This window comes from Strongylocentrotus purpuratus, unplaced genomic scaffold (genome assembly GCF_000002235.5).
Source record: "Strongylocentrotus purpuratus isolate Spur 01 unplaced genomic scaffold, Spur_5.0 spur5_scaffold_5, whole genome shotgun sequence".
NCBI classification, from domain to species: domain Eukaryota; kingdom Metazoa; phylum Echinodermata; class Echinoidea; order Camarodonta; family Strongylocentrotidae; genus Strongylocentrotus; species Strongylocentrotus purpuratus.
Genome location: NW_022145611.1, coordinates 42,722,861 through 42,734,426, shown reverse-complemented (window position 1 = coordinate 42,734,426; position 11,566 = coordinate 42,722,861).

Below are 11,566 nucleotides of genomic sequence, written 5' to 3'. Positions count from 1 at the left end.
CGGCTTATTTAATGTAGTGTACTACTAAGTTCATTGTTCATATTTCTTCTAGTTTTAAAGCTTTTGATTATACTTGCATATTAGTTCATTTCTACCAATGACTTCAAATGTAGCTTTATATGACCTGAACACGTATATTACTCATCGATATAACATGTTTTTTTCGTCTTATCCATTCTCTTTTCTCTAATCTCTATTCGACTCTCTCTTTCCCCTTCTTTCACTCCAGCCTCCCCCTCTCTCTCTCTCTCTTTCATTTAGTATTAATCTCTCTCTCTCTCTCTCTCTCTCTCTATCCCCTCTCTCTTTCCTTTATTTCCAACATTTTCCATCTGCCTCTTCAAATATTTTCCCAGAATTCAGGGAACATCTGACTAATATTTATTCACCAAAAGGAATACGAGTTAAGAATTGAATTGAATGAGTGGCCTGAGTTGACATGCATAGTGTTTGATTGTTCTATGTACAGCTGACAAGGGTGTCGTGACCTTCAGAGGCAAAGTTGCTGTCAACCCCAAGTGTATCCTTCAAATAATCCAAATGATATTTCTAAGGGTCACATTACATAAGCTACGATATTGCGGAAAATGCAAAGGTTAAAAATGTCATCGGGATTAAGAAGATGATTTCGTTCTGATGAAAAATTCAGATTGCTTCGTAGGCAATCGCTGCAGTCAATACATATATATAACTAATTATTTTATCTGTAGAGGCGCCAGACTTGGCATTATTCCATATTGACTTACTGATCGCCTCAAAGGGCATATCTTTTCCTTCCTCTCTGGGAAAAAAACAAATTCATGAGTAAAGAGTTACATTCATGTCTTGTGAGACTTTGCAACATTCTGTCTTATGCAAATTGAGATCATGTTAATGTCATCATCACGTGGTTTGGAAATCATTGTTCGACCATGAACGACTATGGATGTTATGTCATGAAGCTGAAAGGAAGAGTGTTCTTGGAATCTGTCGAGAGCCTGAAATAATTGGATCTGATAACTGCGTCTTGAGGTGATCTCATATAACACCAGGCCACCTCCCGGTGGGGTTGGGAGATGTTCGACTTTCAAGGTGCCAGATATACAGCGGGCAGACAGATAGTTACGATGATCGACATTAGGGGATGTATTTTGCACATGGCATACAGTGATATGATGTTTTTGTCGTTATTAGACGTTATTAACGACAAAAAGAACTAATGAATAGATTAAAAGCATAGAAAGAGCAGAAATCAAACGAAGCAGCCAAGTAGTCACCTGTTCTGTCACCATGACTTCGTGCAACTCTGATGGAGTTTTCTTTACAAGAATCCTTAAATCATCTTTAAAGACGCTTAAAAATCATATATCAGATTTTTGAAATGTAAGAAGAAATATAGACAGTAACAAACAGGTTTAGAAAAACTGAGAGAAGTGAGAAACACATGAAAAGGCAATTAACAAGACATAATGATTGGAACAGGGGCAGCAACCACCATTTTGAAATGTAGCAGATCTCAGATATCTCTGTCAAGTATATAGGCGAAAAGGATTCTTAATGTTTCACATAATATATTTTCTGAGCGTTATTCGTGCCTAAATTTTTCTCAGAATTTTCTCAATATTAACAGAAATTTCTCACTTTTCAGTGTCGTGTTTTGCAATTATTGGGGGAACAATCTACCTCTGCGTGTCCCCGTAATATCAGCCTATGATAGAAATAAAATGGAATTAATTATAACATAAAATCAATCACTATGTAGATTTTAGATTAAAAAAAAAGGAAAAGTAATAACGTAGCTACTATAGTCTTCACACATCAAGAGTCGCCTGTAAATGTATACTCCTTCGCGGGTGGAAGACATGAAATCATGATGCACATTATGTCGAACATTCATGAACTAAAAGTACATTGTGATCATGTTTAGCAGCAGGTCAGCGCACTTTGTGAAATCATTTGCGTGTGGTTTGTGCATCAGTAATAAATGACAGCCTTGTCCTACTTCTTGCAAGTGTTCACATACCATATACCAAGCTCCAATCAGAGATGCGCTCCTTAATTCACTTACATAGAGCATAGAGGGTACGATGATAAAATAAACAACGATCCTATGTTTACAGCATTTAATGATGCAGAGGCCGGTAACCTTTTTTATAATATGGTACACAATTATTACAATATCTATTCTTAAAAATAACGTCCTTTCAGAAGTTAATATATTTATGCATGGTTATAATATATATTTATATCGTTATATTTGAAACAAGCAAATTCAACGTTGTCGAGTTTTAACATTTCATTTTTGTATAGCTATTTGATAAAATGTACTAGGTAAAAGAGAAAAGTGACGAATTTAAAACATTTCATGCCTGCTGAAACAGCAGGGAGCACAGCCCGAACTAATATTGCGCTCTTGTCACTGTCTCGAATCATGAAAGAGGACTCTCCTTGGAAATGTTGTATCGAAGCCACAGTGAACATTACCATAGTTCCCCCAACCCCCTCTCTCTCTTTCTTCTGAAATTTGAGTCCGTGAGCTTCTTGTGAGAAAACCTAATAATGTTTCGTGAATAGCACATTGTATTCTCAGCGTAGATTGAATGCAGCTCAAACTGGTTTCGGGTTCACCGAATAATATAAGCGGTAACATTAATGTTACGTGACATAGTGTCGGCCACGGTAATAAAATAGCTAGACCTACAACATCTGACTGCATATTACCAAATAACAAACGGAATTAAAGTGTACATACACAATGCCAAAGTAATTTATAAAATTAAACCCCTAAGCTATACAGGTAAAGGAAAAATGAATTTTCTCTCAAGAAAGCAATACGCCAAAACAACATTACTGTCTCTAAGATAATTATTATATAGGGAATTGAGAGTGGGGCTAGGGACGTGTTGGTGACATTAGGACTAAACTTTGAATAACTCTTATAGCTCATATAGAATATTGGTTCTTTTGTTTCTGGGAGTGCTTCATCGAGATAGGCTGCATTTGCCCACGGACCTGATGTAATAGAAGTCCCTTGACTCTCAATTTATCCGTTTTATCAACCCAGCCTTGCAGATGCCTGATGCTGATGCCATTTCACCCATACTTTACACTCTAGATAAAACGGTCCATCCCCGAACAAAATAGAAAGTAGCACTGGTATAATGCAGAAGATACAACCCACACATAGGAAAATAACAACAAAATTGGAACCAAAATACCGTTCAGGGATGAACACATTACCCCTCAGCCGTAAATTCATTTCCCTGCAGTACCTGCGCATTATCTTGAGGCTATATAGATGCTTCACTATAAAGCCTTCTTTTATGAGCGCTGTCCTCGGCTGGCGTAACATTCATTAGCATGAAATGCCATTCCCGCCAAATATGTGAGATAGGCCTATGTTTATCGTCTGCTCGTATCAATAGACAAACCAGGTTCAAGAGCAATGACATGGATGGTAAAGGTCAGGAATAGGAGCTCATGGAAGAGAGAGAGAGGGAGAGAGACAGACAGACAGAGACTGCATGAGAAAGAGAGAAAGGGAGAGAGAGAGAGACAGAGAGAGAACGAAAGTGGAAAAGAGAGAGAGGGTGGTGTACATGTAGAGTATGGACAGATAGAACAGAGGGGGGAAGAGAAAGAGAAGGGGAGAGAAATACAGAGGTATAGTGATAATTGAGAGAGAGAGAGAGAGAGAGAGATACTGAGAGAGAGAGAGAGAGAGAGAGAGAGAGAGAGAGAGATACTGAGAGAGAGAGAGAGAGAGAGAGAGAGAGAGAGAGAGAGAGATGCATTTTAGTAAAAATGCGAAAAAAAGGATCATAATAATATACAAGTAGCTATTTATAGTGGCATAAAAACGACGCATATTGCGTACGATCTAAGTGGGAAAAGAATTTGGATACAAATCTGACACTACCATCGTTAAATGCTGTTCCAGGAGCCTTCAATTTTCTAAGAAAGCGATTAGGCATAATTAGACATAATTGAAATTGATATGTAATCATGTTGATGTTTGATTGAAAATATAACATTTAAATACTGTAAATCCATCAAAGAAATGAAGAATAAAATAGAAAATGTGTTGCGAACTAAAGTCAAAATTTAATTTTCTCACAGTCTATTAATCCCCGCTGCCAAAATATCAGATGTCAGTTGTCCAGATATTGGTAATATCATCAGGGAGCTGTAGCCTCCCCCCCCCCCCCCTCGGCTTCTATACGCCTTAGACCTTCATCAATCACAAATGTAACTATATACATTTTTTAAACAATTGTGCTTATTCGTTGAGCCACCTGCCCCTATATATACCACTCGATCGGTCTTAACATTCATTGTAACAAGTCATGTAGCGCCTTCACCTCAATCCTGAGGTCACAGTGAAAATGTGATTATGTAATGGTTTTAAATACGGTATCCCATCATCTAGCACTTTCAGTTAAATCTGAAATAATACCATTCCTCTCTGTGTTTGAATTCTATTTTTTCTATAATTATGACTAATCGACCAAAGCTTTGAATTAAGTTTTCTATAATATACAACTACAACATTATGAACATCATACCATGTTGTCTTCCCTGATCAAAAAGCATTGAATATAAATAATTGTATAACTTATAGTATAAGAAGAACAAAATACAAAATGAAACACGATAATGCTCCAATCATTGAAGAGTTCAAAGTGATGCTTTGAGCATACGATAGAAATCATAATGGCACAACTTTCATCAATTTTAAATTTAATTTTTATATCATTAAGATGTACAATGCCATTAAAAGAGCATTAGTTAGCCCTTGAAGATCGTCAAAAGTCAGTCAAAAATGCAGTAGATGTATGCATACTCTGTCAGAAGATGAAATACATCACCTTGTATTCTCTCTTCATGTAAAGTACCTTATGGACTAGACGAGGGCCTCAATCCAGCTAACATCGGGTCCCGGGACGATCGGTGAATAATGTCACACCTCCAGGGGGCCTCATCCCTTACTTATGCACCCATTGAAAGTTTCCACCGTTGTCTCGATACAACATACTTATCCGCTGAATCTAATGCTATGTTCCATGGGCAGAATATCATTATTACAATGAATATTATGATCTTTGATTTCTGAACACAGAATATAATGTGTTTCCGTTTGAATTTACAGACATACAAGATGAAATTAGATACTGGTTTCATGATTAACATAATACTGTTCAATAAACCTATCAATTATTATTGTCAATGACCACTAAACAACAATCAATAAATAAACCTTAAGAGGCAATACATAGGAAAACATAATTTGTATGGACTTCTTGTACATGACTTTATCACCAGGAAGATGCTTTAAAAGGTAATACGGTTATTTCTTGAAACACCCTGCGCTCATAATGTGGCGGTAGAATACTTCAATAACACGCAATATAGCTGTTGGAAGGTGTAACACAACCCACTATATACGACTTAAGTGCCACTGAAATACACCTGCGCACCGAGGCTCTCCACACCAACTAATGAAGGCGAGGTAATATTGGAAAATGAATCTGCTATATGACCTGTTGTTTAAATACTAACCTGTTGATAGTGTTCTATTCATAGTAGAGACTCGTTATGAGTCATTGGGTGGATAATATAAATGTTATTCACAACAGCCTAATTAATGTCTTTATCAGCATTTAATAAGCTGTATATGGTGTGTCTGTAATTATATACATAAAAACTATCGGGGTAAATGTAATATATCGTAAGTTGTGTAAAGGAGTTTAGATAGGTATATAATATGTGTTTGGGGTGTAAAGGTACTACATCAATCAAAGCTAAAGGGTTTTTGGGCGGCTTTCATTCAAAAGGTAAATAAAAGAATATTCTCTTTTTTGTATTTTACTCTGATCAGTGCAAAAGCTCCAATATGTCTTTTATTTTAAAGATGCACACACAATACACAACCACGTACACTCACATACAAATGCCCACACCCATAATATACATATCATACATTAATTTTGTTCACTTAATAATATAGAGATCATGACTCCCATGCACAAACGCCTGAATTGACATCAAGTCAAAATACCACTACCATAGCCACAGAGACACTACGAAAAACACCTATACTTGTATATACTGGGAATATGATTGGGCGCCATACGTATTTGCAATATTATTATTATGATAATGACCATGAGGTTTAATTTGGGTGGATTGATCATTCGCACGTTCACTCATCAATAGGAAATGTGAAACAATTAAATGTAAATATTGATGCAACCTTGAATAATACCAGGAGAATTATGCGTGGTCGAAACAGATAATGTGTGCTGGCATTCAGGTAGTCAGAACGAGGAAGATGACATTTCAATCATGTTGATGATGCACATAGCAGGACATGTTCATCGTATTACATTATTTAAGCGTACCAATTATTCTGCTTTACTAAATTTTGATCAGAAAATAGATACCATGGTATTTTTGTGTAGTAGGAACAATCGCGTTTTCTAATGCGTTGCTCTTACTGTTTCTTTCCTCTTTGCCACTATTCAAACACATAGGACCTAGTCAATCAGCCTATGATTTATCATAAAATATATATGAACACAAAATCGAGATTGTTTTAGTTGTCCAAATTATCCAATGTGTAAGGATAATTGCCTTGTACACAAGAGTTGGGTCCATTTAATTAAAAGTTGGTTTTGCGTTACGATAATTATAACAAAATGATGTTTTAAAAGAATTCTGCGAAATTTGCATTGAATTAAAAAAACTACAGATATATGACATCGGCTTATTCTTCTTCAAGAAAATGTAAGACAGCCCAGTAACAAATAGAAAAGGATAGAGAAGTAAACCTGACCAATGTCTCACAGGGCATGTTTCCAACATGTATTTCTTAAATTTGTTTTAAATGCTTATAATTGATTTGTAATGTTTTGTTGGAAACATGAATAAATTTGAAATCTTGAAATCTTGAAAACCATGGGTTTTCTGAAGAAAAAAACATCTCTGAGCATTTTACTAGCCGAACAATAAAGTCACAAACTGCATGAATTACAATTCAGGATGATTATGATATCATGCAGTCTTTTTCAAACTCAGCATTATCTTCACTTGTTTTCTTCTGCGCATGTTTTCATGTTAAACGTTGACAGAAGCGAGACAGCTGCTGATAGATCGAACCTCGTTATAATCATCTTCGATAATGATTGCAATAGATCTTCTTTGAAAGATGTTTAACAACAAAGGTTGTACTGCCGTTTCATGATGACGTTTGCTTTCAGAAAGGATCATAGAAAGCAACAGCTATGATAAATACCGTGTGCACGTGTGTATAGCAGAACTGCCCTAGATGTCCATTATCATCCCTTTTTGCAACATCGTTCATGCGCGTTCTTTGATGCACGCAGGCGTATTAATAATTGATTCTATAATGAGATATGAGTGAACGATCATATTCAATTTGGCAGCGTCAAAAGAAATGATCAATGTATGTCAGGATATTGGATGAACATGACCACATCCAGTCCGTATCAGAAATGCATGCCATTACTCATTGAAGTATCGGGCTAATTTGTGGTGACACAATATAGAGGATTGGTGGTGAAAGACAAGCTGAATTAGCCACAGACAGGGGATAAAACTTCCACATGCCTTTGTAATGAAAATTGACATGGTGTAGATGACTCCTGTAGATCTTTTCTGATCGCCTTTTCCCCCGCAATATTTGTTGGGGTGTTTCATGTTTTGTAGACCCCGTGATTGAATATTTTCTTTCTTTGCTTCTGTGTTCCGGAAAGGATGGCGAAGAGAGAAGGGATTTACAAAAATACATACCATCAATACACTGTCTGGTTTCATCCAAGGAACCATTTATAATATATATCATATTATAGATTTTAATCCTCGTTCTTTTCTTATCTACATGATTCAGTTATTTAACAGCGTGAAGTATTAACGATCCTGTTCTTTTCATTTATTGTTTGAATTGCAGACGGGTTGAGTTTTATTCGATATGGAGATGCTATAGATTGTATTCATTTTTTTTTATTTTTTTTTATTTGTTTAATGATTATCGTATAGACAGATATATGAAGGCATAATACTGCATGAAAACACATAATTCCACAGAACTGGTAGGACACTTTGAAAGTGAACTACACGTAACAAATACAAACAAGTATACAGCATTATACATTTTTTTACTGCGGAAATCAAAATTCACTCCCTTTAAAAGTCTTGTATCCTGATCAGTATAATAAAAAAACTACCGAGAAGGCGGCTCATTATCATGGTAACCCTTGTAATGAATATGGACTATAAATGCATTAAAGACCATTGTTCATTGGGCGTAAGGTCTATGAATGCATTAAAGATCATTGTTCATTGGGCGTAAGGTCATTCGACAGCCATTTGCGAAATGAAAATTTGTTGCATGAGTGACCAACTGAGTCTTGTCGATGGAAGACGGGGATAATAATGAACTTTCTTGTTGCATTTGCATGATATTATTAGCATTATTGGCTTAGTTGGTGTATACCTACTTGTATAATGATGAGCAAACTAATGATAAGAAGAATAATGGTTCTATTTTCCCAGGGTAGCTACATCAGTATTACCGCTCGTCATGCACCGACAATGTTACCACGGCATTGCAAGGTACATAATACACCTAATTCGAGAGGATCACCTTTCCATTGCAAGGATGCAAGAGCCGAGAAAGGATCGAACATAGGACCTCTTGTCTCAAAGTCAAAAGCCTTCATCACTATATCTCACTGCAGTGATCCCACAGTTTCAGCTTAGCAAAATATTATATTTAGAGGCGTTCGGAACCTATGAAAAACTCACAGAATAAAGTGAAATATGATATTTAATCCTTATTCCCCCTAATTGTATATTTTGTTTCAAATGTACATCGCCTAAGAAATGATTTTTTTTTACTTGCCTCCTTTTGTTTATGTTTATAAATTTCTTCTTAATTTCTCTTTTATTGATTCATAATGACATAGAGAGTGAAAGGGAAAGAGAGAGAGAGAGAGAGAGAGAGAGATTGCAATAAACAAACAGGACACTTAATTAACGGAGATTATTTGAAGTTTCTATCAGTAATTGATCATGGAGGAGTGCAACTAATTACAAAATGTTTTTCTTAGGAGAACAAACATGCCCGGGATTAAGCAATAAGAGTGAGATTGGTCGCTGGGTCACACTTAATCAAAGCTAGATTGATACTTGCTTAACAGATGATCGGGACTTATTACAATGACACAACCAATGATTGGTCCTGATTATTTCACTGGTGTTAGCATCGATGACGTATTAGGTAAAAACAAGGGGGGGGGGAGTGGTCTGAGTGAAATATGCATTCTATTTTACTTCGAGGTCAAAATATTTAGACATGATATAAATAAGTGAAAGCGACGAGCCTTCTTGAAATAGTTACGGGATGTACGTGGCTCTATCGTAGTGACGTTAATCCATGGTTAAACATAACAATATCAATATATTATTGATAATAATAATGAAAATAATAATTACAATAATATTATACGGGCTTTAGCCGCGCTTTCATGATAAGGCACTTCATTTCTCCTAACCAAGTTTATACAAATAATACAGGTCGAGAGTAATGTTTTCCTTCAGGAGTTAAGTGCTGTGATCATCACGATAGACAGGGATTTGAACCAAGAACCGTGTGGTCTACACTCCTATGAGTCCAATGAGTTAACCACTAGATCACGACACCTGTATGATCTTGCGAATGCTACATGATTGTGGTTGAGACTTTGATTGAGACGACGTACTAACTCGTTTCGATGTAAAAATTGACAAAGGGAAATATGCTTGTCATTGCTCGTGATAAGAATATAATTATACTGGCTATTCAGAGTGCTGAATACAAGCACGTGATCACAAGGGCCTTCTTGAAGACGAACGAGAAAAAAGAGAAAGGTCGGGAATAAAGTGGCGCAAATGAATGTCTTGCATGATTTTGATTGTAGTATGTGGCGCTTTCTTTGGAGGCAGCTTCACCTTTCTGAAAGGGGTGTGGATTGGGGCGAGGAGATGCCTTTATGGAACAACGCGGGGTGATTCCAAGTGCATGCTTTCCCTCAGGAATTACATTTATTGACCGAAATTATGGGGTGTGAGTCGTTTGCACACAGCTTCCTTGTTCTCTGTCTCTACTCTCCATAAACGAGTTACTCCTTTTTCCACATACATGATTATTTTTTCAAGACGTGCTACTCTACTCTTAATGTAAATGGCATCCGTTCTTGGCAAATTTACAAGACGTGCCTTTGTGTGCGAGACACTAATGCACATACCCAAATACGAATGATAGCTGGTGGCGTAATATTTGCGCTTTTTTGACGACCATCACCCATGCCACTCACCCCTCTCTGTCTTTTGCTAGACCTCTTTCTACAGCACCTGACGCCACCGGTTTGAAGCTAGACGAATGTGAAACAGATCTGATTTAACAAGGCTGACCGCTTTTCCGAATGAACGCACGTAATACGTTGATGATGCTAATCTATATATATCTCTATAGGCATCGTTCTGCTGCTAAGTGGTTCATTTGCTCCAGGTTGTTTAATGTGCCGGATCGTGGCTTCCATATAGACCGGGCCACTAATCTGCATGGTAGCGCAAAATTTGCCGTTCGGTAGTGGTGGTGGGGGTGGGCTTGATAATAATAATAATAATAATAAAGTCATTTTTATATAGCGCATAATAATAAATTCTCTATGCGCTTTACAACAATCAATATGAGTATGGTTATAGATACATTTAGTTTTAATATGGGATATTAATTCACCGATTGCTACTACAAACTACATCAGCGACAACCACAATGATAACATAAACTTTTTTCTTTAGAAATCGATAAGTCTACGTTACATATCATAATTTGAATAATAAGAACATGATCAAAATGACCTTCGAAAAGTCAATTTAGGCAATTTCAATAGCCCAGTCCGTCATCTATTGAAATGATATAAAATGATTTCTAAGGGATAAATAACGGGTATCAAAATTGCCCTTTGGTTGTTTCTCGCATGTCTTTGCAATCTTGTTATAGTTACATTACGTTTTCAAACTATGCTTTTTATTATTATTGCTAGAACTATCTTATAATTCTTGTGCCACAATATTTCATTGTTGGAGTAGATTAAATCGAGGTATCTCTATTAAAAAGAAAAATCGTCAGACATCGTAACTTTGAATTTTGTCTGAACGTCACAAATACAGGTAACAGTCTTAACAACGCGTGCTTCTGTCTCATCTTGGAGCTCTCATCCCCCAGATTCACGTCATCATCCATTATCATCTATATGGAGGCATGCTATAATACTATCTATTCACATCTAAGAAAGATACATGCATGATAACAGACAGTACATGAACATGAATGTCAAGCAAAATGTCAGCTGAACAGATGGCAAAGGATTTGCTCTTTATATTCCTGTCTTGGAGAAGTCTATCCCCTTCGGCATAAATCATACATACAATGCAATCACAGTGTGCATTTCTGATCACCATTTATGCATGTGTTGTTTTTGTAATGAATTCGATACTAATACAAATACTTTGTGAGAAACAC